The following is a 25,278-nucleotide window of genomic DNA, read 5'->3' as shown; positions in this document are numbered from 1 at the left end:
GATTTTGCTGTGCTGTGTTAAAGCAGATATTTGCATGACTGCTTTTGTTTTATTTTGTGAATAGCAAAACACATTCAACCCCATAATACATGTTGTTTTATTGGTCGCTCGTCCATTTCATATCGCATAGCTTAACCACTCATATCTTTGGATTCCACTCGATGAGGCGAGCAGTACGAGTATCACCTTGATGGGTCTGCGACGTTTCCTTCCAGAGTTATTACAAAAAAAACACAAACATCCCAGAATCCTCTCGGTTGGGGTCAAAATGTTGTCGTTCATTAAATCCCATAAGAAACGTCGCATCGAAAAAATGTGATTGAATTCTCCCCGTCTGGACGAGCAGAATTGAATGGTGCAACTGATTTTGCTGTGCTGTGTTAAATCAGATATTTGCATTACTGCTTTGGTTTTATTTTGTGAATAGCAAAAAGCATTCAACCCCATAATAAAAGTTGTTTTATTGGTCGCTCGTCCATTTCATATCCCATAGCTTAAGCACTCATATCTTTGGATTCCTCTCGATGAGGCGAGCAGTACTAGTACCACCTTGATGGGTCTGCGACGTTTCCTTCCAGAGTTATTACAAAAAAACCACAAACATCCCAGAATCCTCTCGGTTTGGGGTCAAAATGTTGTCGCTCATTAAATCCCATAAGAAACGTCGCATCGAATAAATGTGATTGAATTCTCCCCGTCTGGACGAGCGGGATTGAATGGTGCAACTGATTTTGCTGTGCTGTGTTAAAGCAGATATTTGCATGACTGCTTTTGTTTTATTTTGTGAATAGCAAAACACATTCAACCCCATAATACATGTTGTTTTATTGGACGCTCGTCCATTTCATATCGCATAGCTTAACCACTCATATCTTTGGATTCCACTCGATGAGGCGAGCAGTACGAGTACCACCTTGATGGGTCTGCGACGTTTCCTTCCAGAGTTATTACAAAAACACCACAAACATCCCAGAATCCTCTCGGTTGGGGTCAAAATGTTGTCGTTCATTAAATCCCATAAGAAACGTCGCATCGAAAAAATGTGATTGAATTCTCCCCGTCTGGACGAGCGGAATTGAACGGTGTAACTGATTTTTGCTGTGCTGTGTTAAAACAGATATTTGCATGAATGCATTTGTTTTATTTTGTGAATAGCAAAAAGCATTCAACCCCATAATAAAAGTTGTTTTATTGGTCGCTCGTCCATTTCATATCCCATAGCTTAACCACTCATATCTTTGGATTCCTCTCGATGAGGCGAGCAGTACGAGTACCACCTTGATGGGTCTGCGACGTTTCCTTCCAGAGTTATTACAAAAACACCACAAACATCCCAGAATCCTCTCGGTTTGGGGTCAAAATGTTGTCGCTCATTCAATCCCATAAGAAACGTCGCATCGAATAAATGTGATTGAATTCTCCCCGTCTGGACGAGCGGAATTGAATGGTCTAACTGATTTTTGCTGTGCTGTGTTAAAACAGATATTTGCATGACTGCATTTGTTTTATTTTGTGAATAGCAAAAAGCATTCAACCCCATAATAAAAGTTGTTTTATTGGTCGCTCGTCCATTTCATATCCCATAGCTTAACCACTCATATCTTTGGATTCCTCTCGATGAGGCGAGCAGTACGAGTACCATCTTGATGGGTCTGCGACGTTTCCTTCCAGAGTTATTACAAAAACACCACAAACATCCCAGAATCCTCTCGGTTTGGGGTCAAAATGTTGTCGCTCATTCAATCCCATAAGAAACGTCGCATCGAATAAATGTGATTGAATTCTCCCCGTCTGGACGAGCGGAATTGAATGGTGTAACTGATTTTTGCTGTGCTGTGTTAAAACAGATATTTGCATGACTGCATTTGTTTTATTTTGTGAATAGCAAAAAGCATTCAACCCCATAATAAAAGTTGTTTTATTGGTCGCTCGTCCATTTCATATCCCATAGCTTAAGCACTCATATCTTTGGATTCCTCTCGATGAGGCGAGCAGTACTAGTACCACCTTGATGGGTCTGCGACGTTTCCTTCCAGAGTTATTACAAAAAAACCACAAACATCCCAGAATCCTCTCGGTTTGGGGTCAAAATGTTGTCGCTCATTAAATCCCATAAGAAACGTCGCATCGAATAAATGTGATTGAATTCTCCCCGTCTGGACGAGCGGGATTGAATGGTGCAACTGATTTTGCTGTGCTGTGTTAAAGCAGATATTTGCATGACTGCTTTTGTTTTATTTTGTGAATAGCAAAACACATTCAACCCCATAATACATGTTGTTTTATTGGTCGCTCGTCCATTTCATATCGCATAGCTTAACCACTCATATCTTTGGATTCCACTCGATGAGGCGAGCAGTACGAGTATCACCTTGATGGGTCTGCGACGTTTCCTTCCAGAGTTATTACAAAAAAAACACAAACATCCCAGAATCCTCTCGGTTGGGGTCAAAATGTTGTCGTTCATTAAATCCCATAAGAAACGTCGCATCGAAAAAATGTGATTGAATTCTCCCCGTCTGGACGAGCAGAATTGAATGGTGCAACTGATTTTGCTGTGCTGTGTTAAATCAGATATTTGCATTACTGCTTTGGTTTTATTTTGTGAATAGCAAAAAGCATTCAACCCCATAATAAAAGTTGTTTTATTGGTCGCTCGTCCATTTCATATCCCATAGCTTAAGCACTCATATCTTTGGATTCCTCTCGATGAGGCGAGCAGTACTATTACCACCTTGATGGGTCTGCGACGTTTCCTTCCAGAGTTATTACAAAAAAACCACAAACATCCCAGAATCCTCTCGGTTTGGGGTCAAAATGTTGTCGCTCATTAAATCCCATAAGAAACGTCGCATCGAATAAATGTGATTGAATTCTCCCCGTCTGGACGAGCGGGATTGAATGGTGCAACTGATTTTGCTGTGCTGTGTTAAAGCAGATATTTGCATGACTGCTTTTGTTTTATTTTGTGAATAGCAAAACACATTCAACCCCATAATACATGTTGTTTTATTGGACGCTCGTCCATTTCATATCGCATAGCTTAACCACTCATATCTTTGGATTCCACTCGATGAGGCGAGCAGTACGAGTACCACCTTGATGGGTCTGCGACGTTTCCTTCCAGAGTTATTACAAAAACACCACAAACATCCCAGAATCCTCTCGGTTGGGGTCAAAATGTTGTCGTTCATTAAATCCCATAAGAAACGTCGCATCGAAAAAATGTGATTGAATTCTCCCCGTCTGGACGAGCGGAATTGAACGGTGTAACTGATTTTTGCTGTGCTGTGTTAAAACAGATATTTGCATGAATGCATTTGTTTTATTTTGTGAATAGCAAAAAGCATTCAACCCCATAATAAAAGTTGTTTTATTGGTCGCTCGTCCATTTCATATCCCATAGCTTAACCACTCATATCTTTGGATTCCTCTCGATGAGGCGAGCAGTACGAGTACCACCTTGATGGGTCTGCGACGTTTCCTTCCAGAGTTATTACAAAAACACCACAAACATCCCAGAATCCTCTCGGTTTGGGGTCAAAATGTTGTCGCTCATTCAATCCCATAAGAAACGTCGCATCGAATAAATGTGATTGAATTCTCCCCGTCTGGACGAGCGGAATTGAATGGTGTAACTGATTTTTGCTGTGCTGTGTTAAAACAGATATTTGCATGACTGCATTTGTTTTATTTTGTGAATAGCAAAAAGCATTCAACCCCATAATAAAAGTTGTTTTATTGGTCGCTCGTCCATTTCATATCCCATAGCTTAACCACTCATATCTTTGGATTCCTCTCGATGAGGCGAGCAGTACGAGTACCACCTTGATGGGTCTGCGACGTTTCCTTCCAGAGTTATTACAAAAAAACCACAAACATCCCAGAATCCTCTCGGTTTGGGGTCAAAATGTTGTCGCTCATTCAATCCCATAAGAAACGTCGCATCGAATAAATGTGATTGAATTCTCCCCGTCTGGACGAGCGGAATTGAATGGTGTAACTGATTTTTGCTGTGCTGTGTTAAAACAGATATTTGCATGACTGCATTTGTTTTATTTTGTGAATAGCAAAAAGCATTCAACCCCATAATAAAAGTTGTTTTATTGGTCGCTCGTCCATTTCATATCCCATAGCTTAAGCACTCATATCTTTGGATTCCTCTCGATGAGGCGAGCAGTACGAGTACCACCTTGATGGGTCTGCGACGTTTCCTTCCAGAGTTATTACAAAAAAACCACAAACATCCCAGAATCCTCTCGGTTTGGGGTCAAAATGTTGTCGCTCATTAAATCCCATAAGAAACGTCGCATCGAATAAATGTGATTGAATTCTCCCCGTCTGGACGAGCGGGATTGAATGGTGCAACTGATTTTGCTGTGCTGTGTTAAAGCAGATATTTGCATGACTGCTTTTGTTTTATTTTGTGAATAGCAAAACACATTCAACCCCATAATACATGTTGTTTTATTGGTCGCTCGTCCATTTCATATCGCATAGCTTAACCACTCATATCTTTGGATTCCACTCGATGGGGCGAGCAGTACGAGTACCACCTTGATGGGTCTGCGACGTTTCCTTCCAGAGTTATTACAAAAACACCACAAACATCCCAGAATCCTCTCGGTTGGGGTCAAAATGTTGTCGTTCATTAAATCCCATAAGAAACGTCACATCGAAAAAATGTGATTGAATTCTCCCCGTCTGGACGAGCGGAATTGAACGGTGTAACTGATTTTTGCTGTGCTGTGTTAAAACAGATATTTGCATGAATGCATTTGTTTTATTTTGTGAATAGCAAAAAGCATTCAACCCCATAATAAAAGTTGTTTTATTGGTCGCTCGTCCATTTCATATCCCATAGCTTAACCACTCATATCTTTGGATTCCTCTCGATGAGGCGAGCAGTACGAGTACCACCTTGATGGGTCTGCGACGTTTCCTTCCAGAGTTATTACAAAAACACCACAAACATCCCAGAATCCTCTCGGTTTGGGGTCAAAATGTTGTCGCTCATTCAATCCCATAAGAAACGTCGCATCGAATAAATGTGATTGAATTCTCCCCGTCTGGACGAGCGGAATTGAATGGTGTAACTGATTTTTGCTGTGCTGTGTTAAAACAGATATTTGCATGACTGCATTTGTTTTATTTTGTGAATAGCAAAAAGCATTCAACCCCATAATAAAAGTTGTTTTATTGGTCGCTCGTCCATTTCATATCCCATAGCTTAAGCACTCATATCTTTGGATTCCTCTCGATGAGGCGAGCAGTACGAGTACCACCTTGATGGGTCTGCGACGTTTCCTTCCAGAGTTATTACAAAAAAACCACAAACATCCCAGAATCCTCTCGGTTTGGGGTCAAAATGTTGTCGCTCATTAAATCCCATAAGAAACGTCGCATCGAATAGATGTGATTGAATTCTCCCCGTCTGGACGAGCGGGATTGAATGGTGCAACTGATTTTGCTGTGCTGTGTTAAAGCAGATATTTGCATGACTGCTTTTGTTTTATTTTGTGAATAGCAAAACACATTCAACCCCATAATACATGTTGTTTTATTGGTCGCTCGTCCATTTCATATCGCATAGCTTAACCACTCATATCTTTGGATTCCACTCGATGAGGCGAGCAGTACGAGTATCACCTTGATGGGTCTGCGACGTTTCCTTCCAGAGTTATTACAAAAAAAACACAAACATCCCAGAATCCTCTCGGTTGGGGTCAAAATGTTGTCGTTCATTAAATCCCATAAGAAACGTCGCATCGAAAAAATGTGATTGAATTCTCCCCGTCTGGACGAGCAGAATTGAATGGTGCAACTGATTTTGCTGTGCTGTGTTAAATCAGATATTTGCATTACTGCTTTGGTTTTATTTTGTGAATAGCAAAAAGCATTCAACCCCATAATAAAAGTTGTTTTATTGGTCGCTCGTCCATTTCATATCCCATAGCTTAAGCACTCATATCTTTGGATTCCTCTCGATGAGGCGAGCAGTACTAGTACCACCTTGATGGTCTGCGACGTTTCCTTCCAGAGTTATTACAAAAAAAACACAAACATCCCAGAATCCTCTCGGTTTGGGGTCAAAATGTTGTCGCTCATTAAATCCCATAAGAAACGTCGCATCGAATAAATGTGATTGAATTCTCCCCGTCTGGACGAGCGGGATTGAATGGTGCAACTGATTTTGCTGTGCTGTGTTAAAGCAGATATTTGCATGACTGCTTTTGTTTTATTTTGTGAATAGCAAAACACATTCAACCCCATAATACATGTTGTTTTATTGGACGCTCGTCCATTTCATATCGCATAGCTTAACCACTCATATCTTTGGATTCCACTCGATGAGGCGAGCAGTACGAGTACCACCTTGATGGGTCTGCGACGTTTCCTTCCAGAGTTATTACAAAAACACCACAAACATCCCAGAATCCTCTCGGTTGGGGTCAAAATGTTGTCGTTCATTAAATCCCATAAGAAACGTCGCATCGAAAAAATGTGATTGAATTCTCCCCGTCTGGACGAGCGGAATTGAACGGTGTAACTGATTTATGCTGTGCTGTGTTAAAACAGATATTTGCATGAATGCATTTGTTTTATTTTGTGAATAGCAAAAAGCATTCAACCCCATAATAAAAGTTGTTTTATTGGTCGCTCGTCCATTTCATATCCCATAGCTTAACCACTCATATCTTTGGATTCCTCTCGATGAGGCGAGCAGTACGAGTACCACCTTGATGGGTCTGCGACGTTTCCTTCCAGAGTTATTACAAAAACACCACAAACATCCCAGAATCCTCTCGGTTTGGGGTCAAAATGTTGTCGCTCATTCAATCCCATAAGAAACGTCGCATCGAATAAATGTGATTGAATTCTTCCCGTCTGGACGAGCGGAATTGAATGGTGTAACTGATTTTTGCTGTGCTGTGTTAAAACAGATATTTGCATGACTGCATTTGTTTTATTTTGTGAATAGCAAAAAGCATTCAACCCCATAATAAAAGTTGTTTTATTGGTCGCTCGTCCATTTCATATCCCATAGCTTAACCACTCATATCTTTGGATTCCTCTCGATGAGGCGAGCAGTACGAGTACCATCTTGATGGGTCTGCGACGTTTCCTTCCAGAGTTATTACAAAAACACCACAAACATCCCAGAATCCTCTCGGTTTGGGGTCAAAATGTTGTCGCTCATTCAATCCCATAAGAAACGTCGCATCGAATAAATGTGATTGAATTCTCCCCGTCTGGACGAGCGGAATTGAATGGTGTAACTGATTTTTGCTGTGCTGTGTTAAAACAGATATTGGCATGACTGCATTTGTTTTATTTTGTGAATAGCAAAAAGCATTCAACCCCATAATAAAAGTTGTTTTATTGGTCGCTCGTCCATTTCATATCCCATAGCTTAAGCACTCATATCTTTGGATTCCTCTCGATGAGGCGAGCAGTACGAGTACCACCTTGATGGGTCTGCGACGTTTCCTTCCAGAGTTATTACAAAAAAACCACAAACATCCCAGAATCCTCTCGGTTTGGGGTCAAAATGTTGTCGCTCATTAAATCCCATAAGAAACGTCGCATCGAATAAATGTGATTGAATTCTCCCCGTCTGGACGAGCGGGATTGAATGGTGCAACTGATTTTGCTGTGCTGTGTTAAAGCAGATATTTGCATGACTGCTTTTGTTTTATTTTGTGAATAGCAAAACACATTCAACCCCATAATACATGTTGTTTTATTGGTCGCTCGTCCATTTCATATCGCATAGCTTAACCACTCATATCTTTGGATTCCACTCGATGAGGCGAGCAGTACGAGTACCACCTTGATGGGTCTGCGACGTTTCCTTCCAGAGTTATTACAAAAACACCACAAACATCCCAGAATCCTCTCGGTTGGGGTCAAAATGTTGTCGTTCATTAAATCCCATAAGAAACGTCACATCGAAAAAATGTGATTGAATTCTCCCCGTCTGGACGAGCGGAATTGAACGGTGTAACTGAGTTTTGCTGTGCTGTGTTAAAACAGATATTTGCATGAATGCATTTGTTTTATTTTGTGAATAGCAAAAAGCATTCAACCCCATAATAAAAGTTGTTTTATTGGTCGCTCGTCCATTTCATATCCCATAGCTTAACCACTCATATCTTTGGATTCCTCTCGATGAGGCGAGCAGTACGAGTACCACCTTGATGGGTCTGCGACGTTTCCTTCCAGAGTTATTACAAAAACACCACAAACATCCCAGAATCCTCTCGGTTTGGGGTCAAAATGTTGTCGCTCATTCAATCCCATAAGAAACGTCGCATCGAATAAATGTGATTGAATTCTCCCCGTCTGGACGAGCAGAATTGAATGGTGCAACTGATTTTGCTGTGCTGTGTTAAATCAGATATTTGCATTACTGCTTTGGTTTTATTTTGTGAATAGCAAAAAGCATTCAACCCCATAATAAAAGTTGTTTTATTGGTCGCTCGTCCATTTCATATCCCATAGCTTAAGCACTCATATCTTTGGATTCCTCTCGATGAGGCGAGCAGTACTAGTACCACCTTGATGGGTCTGCGACGTTTCCTTCCAGAGTTATTACAAAAAACCACAAACATCCCAGAATCCTCTCGGTTTGGGGTCAAAATGTTGTCGCTCATTAAATCCCATAAGAAACGTCGCATCGAATAAATGTGATTGAATTCTCCCCGTCTGGACGAGCGGGATTGAATGGTGCAACTGATTTTGCTGTGCTGTGTTAAAGCAGATATTTGCATGACTGCTTTTGTTTTATTTTGTGAATAGCAAAACACATTCAACCCCATAATACATGTTGTTTTATTGGTCGCTCGTCCATTTCATATCGCATAGCTTAACCACTCATATCTTTGGATTCCACTCGATGAGGCGAGCAGTACGAGTACCACCTTGATGGGTCTGCGACGTTTCCTTCCAGAGTTATTACAAAAAAAACACAAACATCCCAGAATCCTCTCGGTTGGGGTCAAAATGTTGTCGTTCATTAAATCCCATAAGAAACGTCGCATCGAAAAAATGTGATTGAATTCTCCCCGTCTGGACGAGCAGAATTGAATGGTGCAACTGATTTTGCTGTGCTGTGTTAAATCAGATATTTGCATTACTGCTTTGGTTTTATTTTGTGAATAGCAAAAAGCATTCAACCCCATAATACATGTTGTTTTATTGGTCGCTCGTCCATTTCATATCCCATAGCTTAAGCACTCATATCTTTGGATTCCACTCGATGAGGCGAGCAGTACGAGTACCACCTTGATGGGTCTGCGACGTTTCCTTCCAGAGTTATTACAAAAAAACCACAAACATCCCAGAATCCTCCCGGTTTGGGGTCAAAATGTTGTCGCTCATTAAATCCCATAAGAAACGTCGCATCGAATAAATGTGATTGAATTCTCCCCGTCTGGACGAGCGGGATTGAATGGTGCAACTGATTTTGCTGTGCTGTGTTAAAACAGATATTTGCATGACTGCTTTTGTTTTATTTTGTGAATAGCAAAACGCATTCAACCCCATAATACATGTTGTTTTATTGGTCGCTCGTCCATTTCATATCGCATAGCTTAACCACTCATATCTTTGGATTCCACTCGATGAGGCGAGCAGTACGAGTACCACCTTGATGGGTCTGCGACGTTTCCTTCCAGAGTTGTTACCAAAAAACCACAAACATCCCAGAATCCTCTCGGTTTGGGGTCAAAATGTTGTCGCTCATTCAATCCCATAAGAAACGTCGCATCGAAAAAATGTGATTGAATTCTCCCCGTCTGGACGAGCAGAATTGAATGGTGCAACTGATTTTGCTGTGCTGTGTTAAATCAGATATTTGCATTACTGCTTTGGTTTTATTTTGTGAATAGCAAAAAGCATTCAACCCCATAATACATGTTGTTTTATTGGTCGCTCGTCCATTTCATATCCCATAGCTTAAGCACTCATATCTTTGGATTCCACTCGATGAGGCGAGCAGTACGAGTACCACCTTGATGGGTCTGCGACGTTTCCTTCCAGAGTTATTACAAAAAAAACACAAACACCCCAGAATCCTCCCGGTTTGGGGTCAAAATGTTGTCGCTCATTAAATCCCATAAGAAACGTCGCATCGAATAAATGTGATTGAATTCTCCCCGTCTGGACGAGCGGGATTGAATGGTGCAACTGATTTTGCTGTGCTGTGTTAAAACAGATATTTGCATGACTGCTTTTGTTTTATTTTGTGAATAGCAAAACGCATTCAACCCCATAATACATGTTGTTTTATTGGTCGCTCGTCCATTTCATATCGCATAGCTTAACCACTCATATCTTTGGATTCCACTCGATGAGGCGAGCAGTACGAGTACCACCTTGATGGGTCTGCGACGTTTCCTTCCAGAGTTGTTACCAAAAAACCACAAACATCCCAGAATCCTCTCGGTTTGGGGTCAAAATGTTGTCGCTCATTCAATCCCATAAGAAACGTCGCATCGAAAAAATGTGATTGAATTCTCCCCGTCTGGACGAGCAGAATTGAATGGTGCAACTGATTTTGCTGTGCTGTGTTAAATCAGATATTTGCATTACTGCTTTGGTTTTATTTTGTGAATAGCAAAAAGCATTAAACCCCATAAAACATGTTGTTTTATTGGTCGCTCGTCCATTTCATATCCCATAGCTTATGCTCTCAAATCTTTGGATTCCGCTCGATGAGGCGAGCAGTACGAGTACCACCTTGATGGGTCTGCGACGTTTCCTTCCAGAGTTATTACAAAAACACCACAAACATCCCAGAATCCTCTCGGTTTGGGGTCAAAATGTTGTCGCTCATTAAATCCCATAAGAAACGTCGCATCGAATAAATGTGATTGAATTCTCCCCGTCTGGACGAGCGGGATTGAATGGTGCAACTGATTTTGCTGTGCTGTGTTAAAGCAGATATTTGCATGACTGCTTTTGTTTTATTTTGTGAATAGCAAAACACATTCAACCCCATAATACATGTTGTTTTATTGGTCGCTCGTCCATTTCATATCGCATAGCTTAACCACTCATATCTTTGGATTCCACTCGATGAGGCGAGCAGTACGAGTACCACCTTGATGGGTCTGCGACGTTTCCTTCCAGAGTTATTACAAAAACACCACAAACATCCCAGAATCCTCTCGGTTGGGGTCAAAATGTTGTCGTTCATTAAATCCCATAAGAAACGTCACATCGAAAAAATGTGATTGAATTCTCCCCGTCTGGACGAGCGGAATTGAACGGTGTAACTGATTTTTGCTGTGCTGTGTTAAAACAGATATTTGCATGAATGCATTTGTTTTATTTTGTGAATAGCAAAAAGCATTCAACCCCATAATAAAAGTTGTTTTATTGGTCGCTCGTCCATTTCATATCCCATAGCTTAACCACTCATATCTTTGGATTCCTCTCGATGAGGCGAGCAGTACGAGTACCACCTTGATGGGTCTGCGACGTTTCCTTCCAGAGTTATTACAAAAACACCACAAACATCCAGAATCCTCTCGGTTTGGGGTCAAAATGTTGTCGCTCATTCAATCCCATAAGAAACGTCGCATCGAATAAATGTGATTGAATTCTCCCCGTCTGGACGAGCAGAATTGAATGGTGCAACTGATTTTGCTGTGCTGTGTTAAATCAGATATTTGCATTACTGCTTTGGTTTTATTTTGTGAATAGCAAAAAGCATTCAACCCCATAATAAAAGTTGTTTTATTGGTCGCTCGTCCATTTCATATCCCATAGCTTAAGCACTCATATCTTTGGATTACTCTCGATGAGGCGAGCAGTACTAGTACCACCTTGATGGGTCTGCGACGTTTCCTTCCAGAGTTATTACAAAAAAACCACAAACATCCCAGAATCCTCTCGGTTTGGGGTCAAAATGTTGTCGCTCATTAAATCCCATAAGAAACGTCGCATCGAATAAATGTGATTGAATTCTCCCCGTCTGGACGAGCGGGATTGAATGGTGCAACTGATTTTGCTGTGCTGTGTTAAAGCAGATATTTGCATGACTGCTTTTGTTTTATTTTGTGAATAGCAAAACACATTCAACCCCATAATACATGTTGTTTTATTGGTCGCTCGTCCATTTCATATCGCATAGCTTAACCACTCATATCTTTGGATTCCACTCGATGAGGCGAGCAGTACGAGTACCACCTTGATGGGTCTGCGACGTTTCCTTCCAGAGTTATTACAAAAAAAACACAAACATCCCAGAATCCTCTCGGTTGGGGTCAAAATGTTGTCGTTCATTAAATCCCATAAGAAACGTCGCATCGAAAAAATGTGATTGAATTCTCCCCGTCTGGACGAGCAGAATTGAATGGTGCAACTGATTTTGCTGTGCTGTGTTAAATCAGATATTTGCATTACTGCTTTGGTTTTATTTTGTGAATAGCAAAAAGCATTCAACCCCATAATACATGTTGTTTTATTGGTCGCTCGTCCATTTCATATCCCATAGCTTAAGCACTCATATCTTTGGATTCCACTCGATGAGGCGAGCAGTACGAGTACCACCTTGATGGGTCTGCGACGTTTCCTTCCAGAGTTATTACAAAAAAACCACAAACATCCCAGAATCCTCCCGGTTTGGGGTCAAAATGTTGTCGCTCATTAAATCCCATAAGAAACGTCGCATCGAATAAATGTGATTGAATTCTCCCCGTCTGGACGAGCGGGATTGAATGGTGCAACTGATTTTGCTGTGCTGTGTTAAAACAGATATTTGCATGACGGCTTTTGTTTTATTTTGTGAATAGCAAAACGCATTCAACCCCATAATACATGTTGTTTTATTGGTCGCTCGTCCATTTCATATCGCATAGCTTAACCACTCATATCTTTGGATTCCACTCGATGAGGCGAGCAGTACGAGTACCACCTTGATGGGTCTGCGACGTTTCCTTCCAGAGTTGTTACCAAAAAACCACAAACATCCCAGAATCCTCTCGGTTTGGGGTCAAAATGTTGTCGCTCATTCAATCCCATAAGAAACGTCGCATCGAAAAAATGTGATTGAATTCTCCCCGTCTGGACGAGCAGAATTGAATGGTGCAACTGATTTTGCTGTGCTGTGTTAAATCAGATATTTGCATTACTGCTTTGGTTTTATTTTGTGAATAGCAAAAAGCATTCAACCCCATAATACATGTTGTTTTATTGGTCGCTCGTCCATTTCATATCCCATAGCTTAAGCACTCATATCTTTGGATTCCACTCGATGAGGCGAGCAGTACGAGTACCACCTTGATGGGTCTGCGACGTTTCCTTCCAGAGTTATTACAAAAAAAACACAAACACCCCAGAATCCTCCCGGTTTGGGGTCAAAATGTTGTCGCTCATTAAATCCCATAAGAAACGTCGCATCGAATAAATGTGATTGAATTCTCCCCGTCTGGACGAGCGGGATTGAATGGTGCAACTGATTTTGCTGTGCTGTGTTAAAACAGATATTTGCATGACTGCTTTTGTTTTATTTTGTGAATAGCAAAACGCATTCAACCCCATAATACATGTTGTTTTATTGGTCGCTCGTCCATTTCATATCGCATAGCTTAACCACTCATATCTTTGGATTCCACTCGATGAGGCGAGCAGTACGAGTACCACCTTGATGGGTCTGCGACGTTTCCTTCCAGAGTTGTTACCAAAAAACCACAAACATCCCAGAATCCTCTCGGTTTGGGGTCAAAATGTTGTCGCTCATTCAATCCCATAAGAAACGTCGCATCGAAAAAATGTGATTGAATTCTCCCCGTCTGGACGAGCAGAATTGAATGGTGCAACTGATTTTGCTGTGCTGTGTTAAATCAGATATTTGCATTACTGCTTTGGTTTTATTTTGTGAATAGCAAAAAGCATTAAACCCCATAAAACATGTTGTTTTATTGGTCGCTCGTCCATTTCATATCCCATAGCTTATGCTCTCAAATCTTTGGATTCCGCTCGATGAGGCGAGCAGTACGAGTACCACCTTGATGGGTCTGCGACGTTTCCTTCCAGAGTTATTACAAAAACACCACAAACATCCCAGAATCCTCTCGGTTTGGGGTCAAAATGTTGTCGCTCATTCAATCCCATAAGAAACGTCGCATCGAATAAATGTGATTGAATTCTCCCCGTCTGGACGAGCAGAATTGAATGGTGCAACTGATTTTGCTGTGCTGTGTTAAATCAGATATTTGCATTACTGCTTTGGTTTTATTTTGTGAATAGCAAAAAGCATTCAACCCCATAATACATGTTGTTTTATTGGTCGCTCGTCCATTTCATATCCCATAGCTTAAGCACTCATATCTTTGGATTCCACTCGATGAGGCGAGCAGTACGAGTACCACCTTGATGGGTCTGCGACGTTTCCTTCCAGAGTTATTACAAAAAAAACACAAACACCCCAGAATCCTCCCGGTTTGGGGTCAAAATGTTGTCGCTCATTAAATCCCATAAGAAACGTCGCATCGAATAAATGTGATTGAATTCTCCCCGTCTGGACGAGCGGGATTGAATGGTGCAACTGATTTTGCTGTGCTGTGTTAAAACAGATATTTGCATGACTGCTTTTGTTTTATTTTGTGAATAGCAAAACGCATTCAACCCCATAATACATGTTTTTTTATTGGTCGCTCGTCCATTTCATATCGCATAGCTTAACCACTCATATCTTTGGATTCCACTCGATGAGGCGAGCAGTACGAGTACCACCTTGATGGGTCTGCGACGTTTCCTTCCAGAGTTGTTACCAAAAAACCACAAACATCCCAGAATCCTCTCGGTTTGGGGTCAAAATGTTGTCGCTCATTCAATCCCATAAGAAACGTCGCATCGAAAAAATGTGATTGAATTCTCCCCGTCTGGACGAGCAGAATTGAATGGTGCAACTGATTTTGCTGTGCTGTGTTAAATCAGATATTTGCATTACTGCTTTGGTTTTATTTTGTGAATAGCAAAAAGCATTAAACCCCATAAAACATGTTGTTTTATTGGTCGCTCGTCCATTTCATATCCCATAGCTTATGCTCTCAAATCTTTGGATTCCGCTCGATGAGGCGAGCAGTACGAGTACCACCTTGATGGGTCTGCGACGTTTCCTTCCAGAGTTATTACAAAAACACCACAAACATCCCAGAATCCTCTCGGTTTGGGGTCAAAATGTTGTCGCTCATTAAATCCCATAAGAAACGTCGCATCGAATAAATGTGATTGAATTCTCCCCGTCTGGACGAGCGGGATTGAATGGTGCAACTGATTTTGCTGTGCTGTGTTAAAGCAGATATTTGCATGACTGCTTTTGTTTTATTTTGTGAATAGCAAAACACATTCAACCCCATAATACATGTTGTTTTATTGGTCGCTCGTCCATTTCATATCGCATAGCTTAACCACTCATATCTTTGGATTCCACTCGATGAGGCGAGCAGTACGAGTACCACCTTGATGGGTCTGCGACGTTTCCTTCCAGAGTTATTACAAAAACACCACAAACATCCCAGAATCCTCTCGGTTGGGGTCAAAATGTTGTCGTTCATTAAATCCCATAAGAAACGTCACATCGAAAAAATGTGATTGAATTCTCCCCGTCTGGACGAGCGGAATTGAACGGTGTAACTGATTTTTGCTGTGCTGTGTTAAAACAGATATTTGCATGAATGCATTTGTTTTATTTTGTGAATAGCAAAAAGCATTCAACCCCATAATAAAAGTTGTTTTATTGGTCGCTCGTCCATTTCATATCCCATAGCTTAACCACTCATATCTTTGGATTCCTCTCGATGAGGCGAGCAGTACGAGTACCACCTTGATGGGTCTGCGACGTTTCCTTCCAGAGTTATTACAAAAACACCACAAACATCCCAGAATCCTCTCGGTTTGGGGTCAAAATGTTGTCGCTCATTCAATCCCATAAGAAACGTCGCATCGAATAAATGTGATTGAATTCTCCCCGTCTGGACGAGCAGAATTGAATGGTGCAACTGATTTTGCTGTGCTGTGTTAAATCAGATATTTGCATTACTGCTTTGGTTTTATTTTGTGAATAGCAAAAAGCATTCAACCCCATAATACATGTTGTTTTATTGGTCGCTCGTCCATTTCATATCCCATAGCTTAAGCACTCATATCTTTGGATTCCACTCGATGAGGCGAGCAGTACGAGTACCACCTTGATGGGTCTGCGACGTTTCCTTCCAGAGTTATTACAAAAAAACCACAAACATCCCAGAATCCTCCCGGTTTGGGGTCAAAATGTTGTCGCTCATTAAATCCCATAAGAAACGTCGCATCGAATAAATGTGATTGAATTCTCCCCGTCTGGACGAGCGGGATTGAATGGTGCAACTGATTTTGCTGTGCTGTGTTAAAACAGATATTTGCATGACGGCTTTTGTTTTATTTTGTGAATAGCAAAACGCATTCAACCCCATAATACATGTTGTTTTATTGGTCGCTCGTCCATTTCATATCGCATAGCTTAACCACTCATATCTTTGGATTCCACTCGATGAGGCGAGCAGTACGAGTACCACCTTGATGGGTCTGCGACGTTTCCTTCCAGAGTTGTTACCAAAAAACCACAAACATCCCAGAATCCTCTCGGTTTGGGGTCAAAATGTTGTCGCTCATTCAATCCCATAAGAAACGTCGCATCGAAAAAATGTGATTGAATTCTCCCCGTCTGGACGAGCAGAATTGAATGGTGCAACTGATTTTGCTGTGCTGTGTTAAATCAGATATTTGCATTACTGCTTTGGTTTTATTTTGTGAATAGCAAAAAGCATTCAACCCCATAATACATGTTGTTTTATTGGTCGCTCGTCCATTTCATATCCCATAGCTTAAGCACTCATATCTTTGGATTCCACTCGATGAGGCGAGCAGTACGAGTACCACCTTGATGGGTCTGCGACGTTTCCTTCCAGAGTTATTACAAAAAAAACACAAACACCCCAGAATCCTCCCGGTTTGGGGTCAAAATGTTGTCGCTCATTAAATCCCATAAGAAACGTCGCATCGAATAAATGTGATTGAATTCTCCCCGTCTGGACGAGCGGGATTGAATGGTGCAACTGATTTTGCTGTGCTGTGTTAAAACAGATATTTGCATGACTGCTTTTGTTTTATTTTGTGAATAGCAAAACGCATTCAACCCCATAATACATGTTGTTTTATTGGTCGCTCGTCCATTTCATATCGCATAGCTTAACCACTCATATCTTTGGATTCCACTCGATGAGGCGAGCAGTACGAGTACCACCTTGATGGGTCTGCGACGTTTCCTTCCAGAGTTGTTACCAAAAAACCACAAACATCCCAGAATCCTCTCGGTTTGGGGTCAAAATGTTGTCGCTCATTCAATCCCATAAGAAACGTCGCATCGAAAAAATGTGATTGAATTCTCCCCGTCTGGACGAGCAGAATTGAATGGTGCAACTGATTTTGCTGTGCTGTGTTAAATCAGATATTTGCATTACTGCTTTGGTTTTATTTTGTGAATAGCAAAAAGCATTAAACCCCATAAAACATGTTGTTTTATTGGTCGCTCGTCCATTTCATATCCCATAGCTTATGCTCTCAAATCTTTGGATTCCGCTCGATGAGGCGAGCAGTACGAGTACCACCTTGATGGGTCTGCGACGTTTCCTTCCAGAGTTATTACAAAAACACCACAAACATCCCAGAATCCTCTCGGTTTGGGGTCAAAATGTTGTCGCTCATTCAATCCCATAAGAAACGTCGCATCGAATAAATGTGATTGAATTCTCCCCGTCTGGACGAGCAGAATTGAATGGTGCAACTGATTTTGCTGTGCTGTGTTAAATCAGATATTTGCATTACTGCTTTGGTTTTATTTTGTGAATAGCAAAAAGCATTCAACCCCATAATACATGTTGTTTTATTGGTCGCTCGTCCATTTCATATCCCATAGCTTAAGCACTCATATCTTTGGATTCCACTCGATGAGGCGAGCAGTACGAGTACCACCTTGATGGGTCTGCGACGTTTCCTTCCAGAGTTATTACAAAAAAAACACAAACACCCCAGAATCCTCCCGGTTTGGGGTCAAAATGTTGTCGCTCATTAAATCCCATAAGAAACGTCGCATCGAATAAATGTGATTGAATTCTCCCCGTCTGGACGAGCGGGATTGAATGGTGCAACTGATTTTGCTGTGCTGTGTTAAAACAGATATTTGCATGACTGCTTTTGTTTTATTTTGTGAATAGCAAAACGCATTCAACCCCATAATACATGTTGTTTTATTGGTCGCTCGTCCATTTCATATCGCATAGCTTAACCACTCATATCTTTGGATTCCACTCGATGAGGCGAGCAGTACGAGTACCACCTTGATGGGTCTGCGACGTTTCCTTCCAGAGTTGTTACCAAAAAACCACAAACATCCCAGAATCCTCTCGGTTTGGGGTCAAAATGTTGTCGCTCATTCAATCCCATAAGAAACGTCGCATCGAAAAAATGTGATTGAATTCTCCCCGTCTGGACGAGCAGAATTGAATGGTGCAACTGATTTTGCTGTGCTGTGTTAAATCAGATATTTGCATTACTGCTTTGGTTTTATTTTGTGAATAGCAAAAAGCATTAAACCCCATAAAACATGTTGTTTTATTGGTCGCTCGTCCATTTCATATCCCATAGCTTATGCTCTCAAATCTTTGGATTCCGCTCGATGAGGCGAGCAGTACGAGTACCACCTTGATGGGTCTGCGACGTTTCCTTCCAGAGTTATTACAAAAACACCACAAACATCCCAGAATCCTCTCGGTTTGGGGTCAAAATGTTGTCGCTCATTCAATCCCATAAGAAACGTCGCATCGAATAAATGTGATTGAATTCTCCCCGTCTGGACGAGCGGGATTGAATGGTGCAACTGATTTTGCTGTGCTGTGTTAAAGCAGATATTTGCATGACTGCTTTTGTTTTATTTTGTGAATAGCAAAACACATTCAACCCCATAATACATGTTGTTTTATTGGTCGCTCGTCCATTTCATATCGCATAGCTTAACCACTCATATCTTTGGATTCCACTCGATGAGGCGAGCAGTACGAGTACCACCTTGATGGGTCTGCGACGTTTCCTTCCAGAGTTATTACAAAAACACCACAAACATCCCAGAATCCTCTCGGTTGGGGTCAAAATGTTGTCGTTCATTAAATCCCATAAGAAACGTCACATCGAAAAAATGTGATTGAATTCTCCCCGTCTGGACGAGCGGAATTGAACGGTGTAACTGATTTTTGCTGTGCTGTGTTAAAACAGATATTTGCATGAATGCATTTGTTTTATTTTGTGAATAGCAAAAAGCATTCAACCCCATAATAAAAGTTGTTTTATTGGTCGCTCGTCCATTTCATATCCCATAGCTTAACCACTCATATCTTTGGATTCCTCTCGATGAGGCGAGCAGTACGAGTACCACCTTGATGGGTCTGCGACGTTTCCTTCCAGAGTTATTACAAAAACACCACAAACATCCCAGAATCCTCTCGGTTTGGGGTCAAAATGTTGTCGCTCATTCAATCCCATAAGAAACGTCGCATCGAATAAATGTGATTGAATTCTCCCCGTCTGGACGAGCAGAATTGAATGGTGCAACTGATTTTGCTGTGCTGTGTTAAATCAGATATTTGCATTACTGCTTTGGTTTTATTTTGTGAATAGCAAAAAGCATTCAACCCCATAATAAAAGTTGTTTTATTGGTCGCTCGTCCATTTCATATCCCATAGCTTAAGCACTCATATCTTTGGATTCCTCTCGATGAGGCGAGCAGTACTAGTACCACCTTGATGGGTCTGCGACGTTTCCTTCCAGAGTTATTACAAAAAAACCACAAACATCCCAGAATCCTCTCGGTTTGGGGTCAAAATGTTGTCGCTCATTAAATCCCATAAGAAACGTCGCATCGAATAAATGTGATTGAATTCTCCCCGTCTGGACGAGCGGGATTGAATGGTGCAACTGATTTTGCTGTGCTGTGTTAAAGCAGATATTTGCATGACTGCTTTTGTTTTATTTTGTGAATAGCAAAACACATTCAACCCCATAATACATGTTGTTTTATTGGTCGCTCGTCCATTTCATATCGCATAGCTTAACCACTCATATCTTTGGATTCCACTCGATGAGGCGAGCAGTACGAGTACCACCTTGATGGGTCTGCGACGTTTCCTTCCAGAGTTATTACAAAAAAAACACAAACATCCCAGAATCCTCTCGGTTGGGGTCAAAATGTTGTCGTTCATTAAATCCCATAAGAAACGTCGCATCGAAAAAATGTGATTGAATTCTCCCCGTCTGGACGAGCAGAATTGAATGGTGCAACTGATTTTGCTGTGCTGTGTTAAATCAGATATTTGCATTACTGCTTTGGTTTTATTTTGTGAATAGCAAAAAGCATTCAACCCCATAATACATGTTGTTTTATTGGTCGCTCGTCCATTTCATATCCCATAGCTTAAGCACTCATATCTTTGGATTCCACTCGATGAGGCGAGCAGTACGAGTACCACCTTGATGGGTCTGCGACGTTTCCTTCCAGAGTTATTACAAAAAAACCACAAACATCCCAGAATCCTCCCGGTTTGGGGTCAAAATGTTGTCGCTCATTAAATCCCATAAGAAACGTCGCATCGAATAAATGTGATTGAATTCTCCCCGTCTGGACGAGCGGGATTGAATGGTGCAACTGATTTTGCTGTGCTGTGTTAAAACAGATATTTGCATGACGGCTTTTGTTTTATTTTGTGAATAGCAAAACGCATTCAACCCCATAATACATGTTGTTTTATTGGTCGCTCGTCCATTTCATATCGCATAGCTTAACCACTCATATCTTTGGATTCCACTCGATGAGGCGAGCAGTACGAGTACCACCTTGATGGGTCTGCGACGTTTCCTTCCAGAGTTGTTACCAAAAAACCACAAACATCCCAGAATCCTCTCGGTTTGGGGTCAAAATGTTGTCGCTCATTCAATCCCATAAGAAACGTCGCATCGAAAAAATGTGATTGAATTCTCCCCGTCTGGACGAGCAGAATTGAATGGTGCAACTGATTTTGCTGTGCTGTGTTAAATCAGATATTTGCATTACTGCTTTGGTTTTATTTTGTGAATAGCAAAAAGCATTCAACCCCATAATACATGTTGTTTTATTGGTCGCTCGTCCATTTCATATCCCATAGCTTAAGCACTCATATCTTTGGATTCCACTCGATGAGGCGAGCAGTACGAGTACCACCTTGATGGGTCTGCGACGTTTCCTTCCAGAGTTATTACAAAAAAAACACAAACACCCCAGAATCCTCCCGGTTTGGGGTCAAAATGTTGTCGCTCATTAAATCCCATAAGAAACGTCGCATCGAATAAATGTGATTGAATTCTCCCCGTCTGGACGAGCGGGATTGAATGGTGCAACTGATTTTGCTGTGCTGTGTTAAAACAGATATTTGCATGACTGCTTTTGTTTTATTTTGTGAATAGCAAAACGCATTCAACCCCATAATACATGTTGTTTTATTGGTCGCTCGTCCATTTCATATCGCATAGCTTAACCACTCATATCTTTGGATTCCACTCGATGAGGCGAGCAGTACGAGTACCACCTTGATGGGTCTGCGACGTTTCCTTCCAGAGTTGTTACCAAAAAACCACAAACATCCCAGAATCCTCTCGGTTTGGGGTCAAAATGTTGTCGCTCATTCAATCCCATAAGAAACGTCGCATCGAAAAAATGTGATTGAATTCTCCCCGTCTGGACGAGCAGAATTGAATGGTGCAACTGATTTTGCTGTGCTGTGTTAAATCAGATATTTGCATTACTGCTTTGGTTTTATTTTGTGAATAGCAAAAAGCATTAAACCCCATAAAACATGTTGTTTTATTGGTCGCTCGTCCATTTCATATCCCATAGCTTATGCTCTCAAATCTTTGGATTCCGCTCGATGAGGCGAGCAGTACGAGTACCACCTTGATGGGTCTGCGACGTTTCCTTCCAGAGTTATTACAAAAACACCACAAACATCCCAGAATCCTCTCGGTTTGGGGTCAAAATGTTGTCGCTCATTAAATCCCATAAGAAACGTCGCATCGAATAAATGTGATTGAATTCTCCCCGTCTGGACGAGCGGAATTGAACGGTGTAACTGATTTTTGCTGTGCTGTGTTAAAACAGATATTTGCATGAATGCATTTGTTTTATTTTGTGAATAGCAAAAAGCATTCAACCCCATAATAAAAGTTGTTTTATTGGTCGCTCGTCCATTTCATATCCCATAGCTTAACCACTCATATCTTTGGATTCCTCTCGATGAGGCGAGCAGTACGAGTACCACCTTGATGGGTCTGCGACGTTTCCTTCCAGAGTTATTACAAAAAAAACCACAAACATCCCAGAATCTTCTCGGTTTGGGGTCAAAATGTTGTCGCTCATTCAATCCCATAAGAAACGTCGCATCGAAAAAATGTGATTGAATTCTCCCCGTCTGGACGAGCAGAATTGAATGGTGCAACTGATTTTGCTGTGCTGTGTTAAATCAGATATTTGCATTACTGCTTTGGTTTTATTTTGTGAATAGCAAAAAGCATTCAACCCCATAATACATGTTGTTTTATTGGTCGCTCGTCCATTTCATATCCCATAGCTTAAGCACTCATATCTTTGGATTCCACTCGATGAGGCGAGCAGTACGAGTACCACCTTGATGGGTCTGCGACGTTTCCTTCCAGAGTTATTACAAAAAAACCACAAACATCCCAGAATCCTCCCGGTTTGGGGTCAAAATGTTGTCGCTCATTAAATCCCATAAGAAACGTCGCATCGAATAAATGTGATTGAATTCTCCCCGTCTGGACGAGCGGGATTGAATGGTGCAACTGATTTTGCTGTGCTGTGTTAAAACAGATATTTGCATGACTGCTTTTGTTTTATTTTGTGAATAGCAAAACGCATTCAACCCCATAATACATGTTGTTTTATTGGTCGCTCGTCCATTTCATATCGCATAGCTTAACCACTCATATCTTTGGATTCCACTCGATGAGGCGAGCAGTACGAGTACCACCTTGATGGGTCTGCGACGTTTCCTTCCAGAGTTGTTACCAAAAAACCACAAACATCCCAGAATCCTCTCGGTTTGGGGTCAAAATGTTGTCGCTCATTCAATCCCATAAGAAACGTCGCATCGAAAAAATGTGATTGAATTCTCCCCGTCTGGACGAGCAGAATTGAATGGTGCAACTGATTTTGCTGTGCTGTGTTAAATCAGATATTTGCATTACTGCTTTGGTTTTATTTTGTGAATAGCATAAAGCATTCAACCCCATAATACATGTTGTTTCATTGGTCGCTCGTCCATTTCATATCCCATAGCTTAAGCACTCATATCTTTGGATTCCACTCGATGAGGCGAGCAGTACGAGTACCACCTTGATGGGTTTGCGACGTTTCCTTCCAGAGTTATTACAAAAAAACCACAAACATCCCAGAATCCTCTCGGTTTGGTGTCAAAATGTTGTCGCTCATTAAATCCCATAAGAAACGTCGCATCGAATAAATGTGATTGAATTCTCCCCGTCTGGACGAGCGGGATTGAATGGTGCAACTGATTTTGCTGTGCTGTGTTAAAACAGATATTTGCATGACTGCTTTTGTTTTATTTTGTGAATAGCAAAACGCATTCAACCCCATAATACATGTTGTTTTATTGGTCGCCCGTCCATTTCATATCGCATAGCTTAACCACTCATATCTTTGGATTGCACTCGATGAGGCGAGCAGTACGAGTACCACCTTGATGGGTCTGCGACGTTTCCTTCCAGAGTTGTTACCAAAAAACCACAAACATCCCAGAATCCTCTCGGTTTGGGGTCAAAATGTTGTCGCTCATTCAATCCCATAAGAAACGTCGCATCGAAAAAATGTGATTGAATTCTCCCCGTCTGGACGAGCAGAATTGAATGGTGAAACTGATTTTGCTGTGCTGTGTTAAATCAGATATTTGCATTACTGCTTTGGTTTTATTTTGTGAATAGCAAAAAGCATTCAACCCCATAATACATGTTGTTTTATTGGTCGCTCGTCCATTTCATATCCCATAGCTTAAGCACTCATATCTTTGGATTCCTCTCGATGAGGCGAGCAGTACGAGTACCACCTTGATGGGTCTGCGACGTTTCCTTCCAGAGTTATTACAAAAAAACCACAAACATCCCAGAATCCTCTCGGTTTGGGGTCAAAATGTTGTCGCTCATTAAATCCCATAAGAAACGTCGCATCGAATAAATATGATTGAATTCTCCCCGTCTGGACGAGCGGGATTGAATGGTGCAACTGATTTTGCTGTGCTGTGTTAAAACAGATATTTGCATGACTGCTTTTGTTTTATTTTGTGAATAGCAAAACGCATTCAACCCCATAATACATGTTGTTTTATTGGTCGCTCGTCCATTTCATATCCCATAGCTTAACCACTCATATCTTTGGATTCCACTCGATGAGGCGAGCAGTATGAGTACCACCTTGATGGTTCTGCGACGTTTCCTTCCAGAGTTGTTACCAAAAAACCACAAACATCCCAAAATCCTCTCGGTTTGGGGTCAAAATGTTGTCGCTCATTCAATCCCATAAGAAACGTCGCATCGAAAAAATGTGATTGAATTCTCCCCGTCTGGACGAGCAGAATTGAATGGTGCAACTGATTTTGCTGTGCTGTGTTAAATCAGATATTTGCATTACTGCTTTGGTTTTATTTTGTGAATAGCAAAAAGCATTCAACCCCATAAAACATGTTGTTTTATTGGTCGCTCGTCCATTTCATATCCCATAGCTTAAGCACTCATATCTTTGGATTCCTCTCGATGAGTCGAGCAGTACGAGTACCACCTTGATGGGTCTGCGACGTTTCCTTCCAGAGTTATTACAAAAACACCACAAACATCCCAGAATCCTCTCGGTTTGGGGTCAAAATGTTGTCGCTCATTAAATCCCATAAGAAACATCGCATCGAATAAATGTGATTGAATTCTCCCCGTCTGGACGAGCGGAATTGAATGGTGTAACTGATTTTTGCAGTGCTGTGTTAAAACAGATATTTGCATGACTGCATTTGTTTTATTTTGTGAATAGCAAAAAGCATTCAACCCCATAATAAAAGTTGTTTTATTGATCGCTCGTCCATTTCATATCCCATAGCTTAACCACTCATATCTTTGGATTCCTCTCG

This window comes from Petromyzon marinus, chromosome 23 (assembly GCF_048934315.1).
Source record: "Petromyzon marinus isolate PM22_M1 ecotype Great Lakes invasive population chromosome 23, UKy_Petmar_22M1.pri1.0, whole genome shotgun sequence".
NCBI lineage: Eukaryota > Metazoa > Chordata > Hyperoartia > Petromyzontiformes > Petromyzontidae > Petromyzon > Petromyzon marinus.
This window is presented reverse-complemented; position numbering follows the sequence as displayed.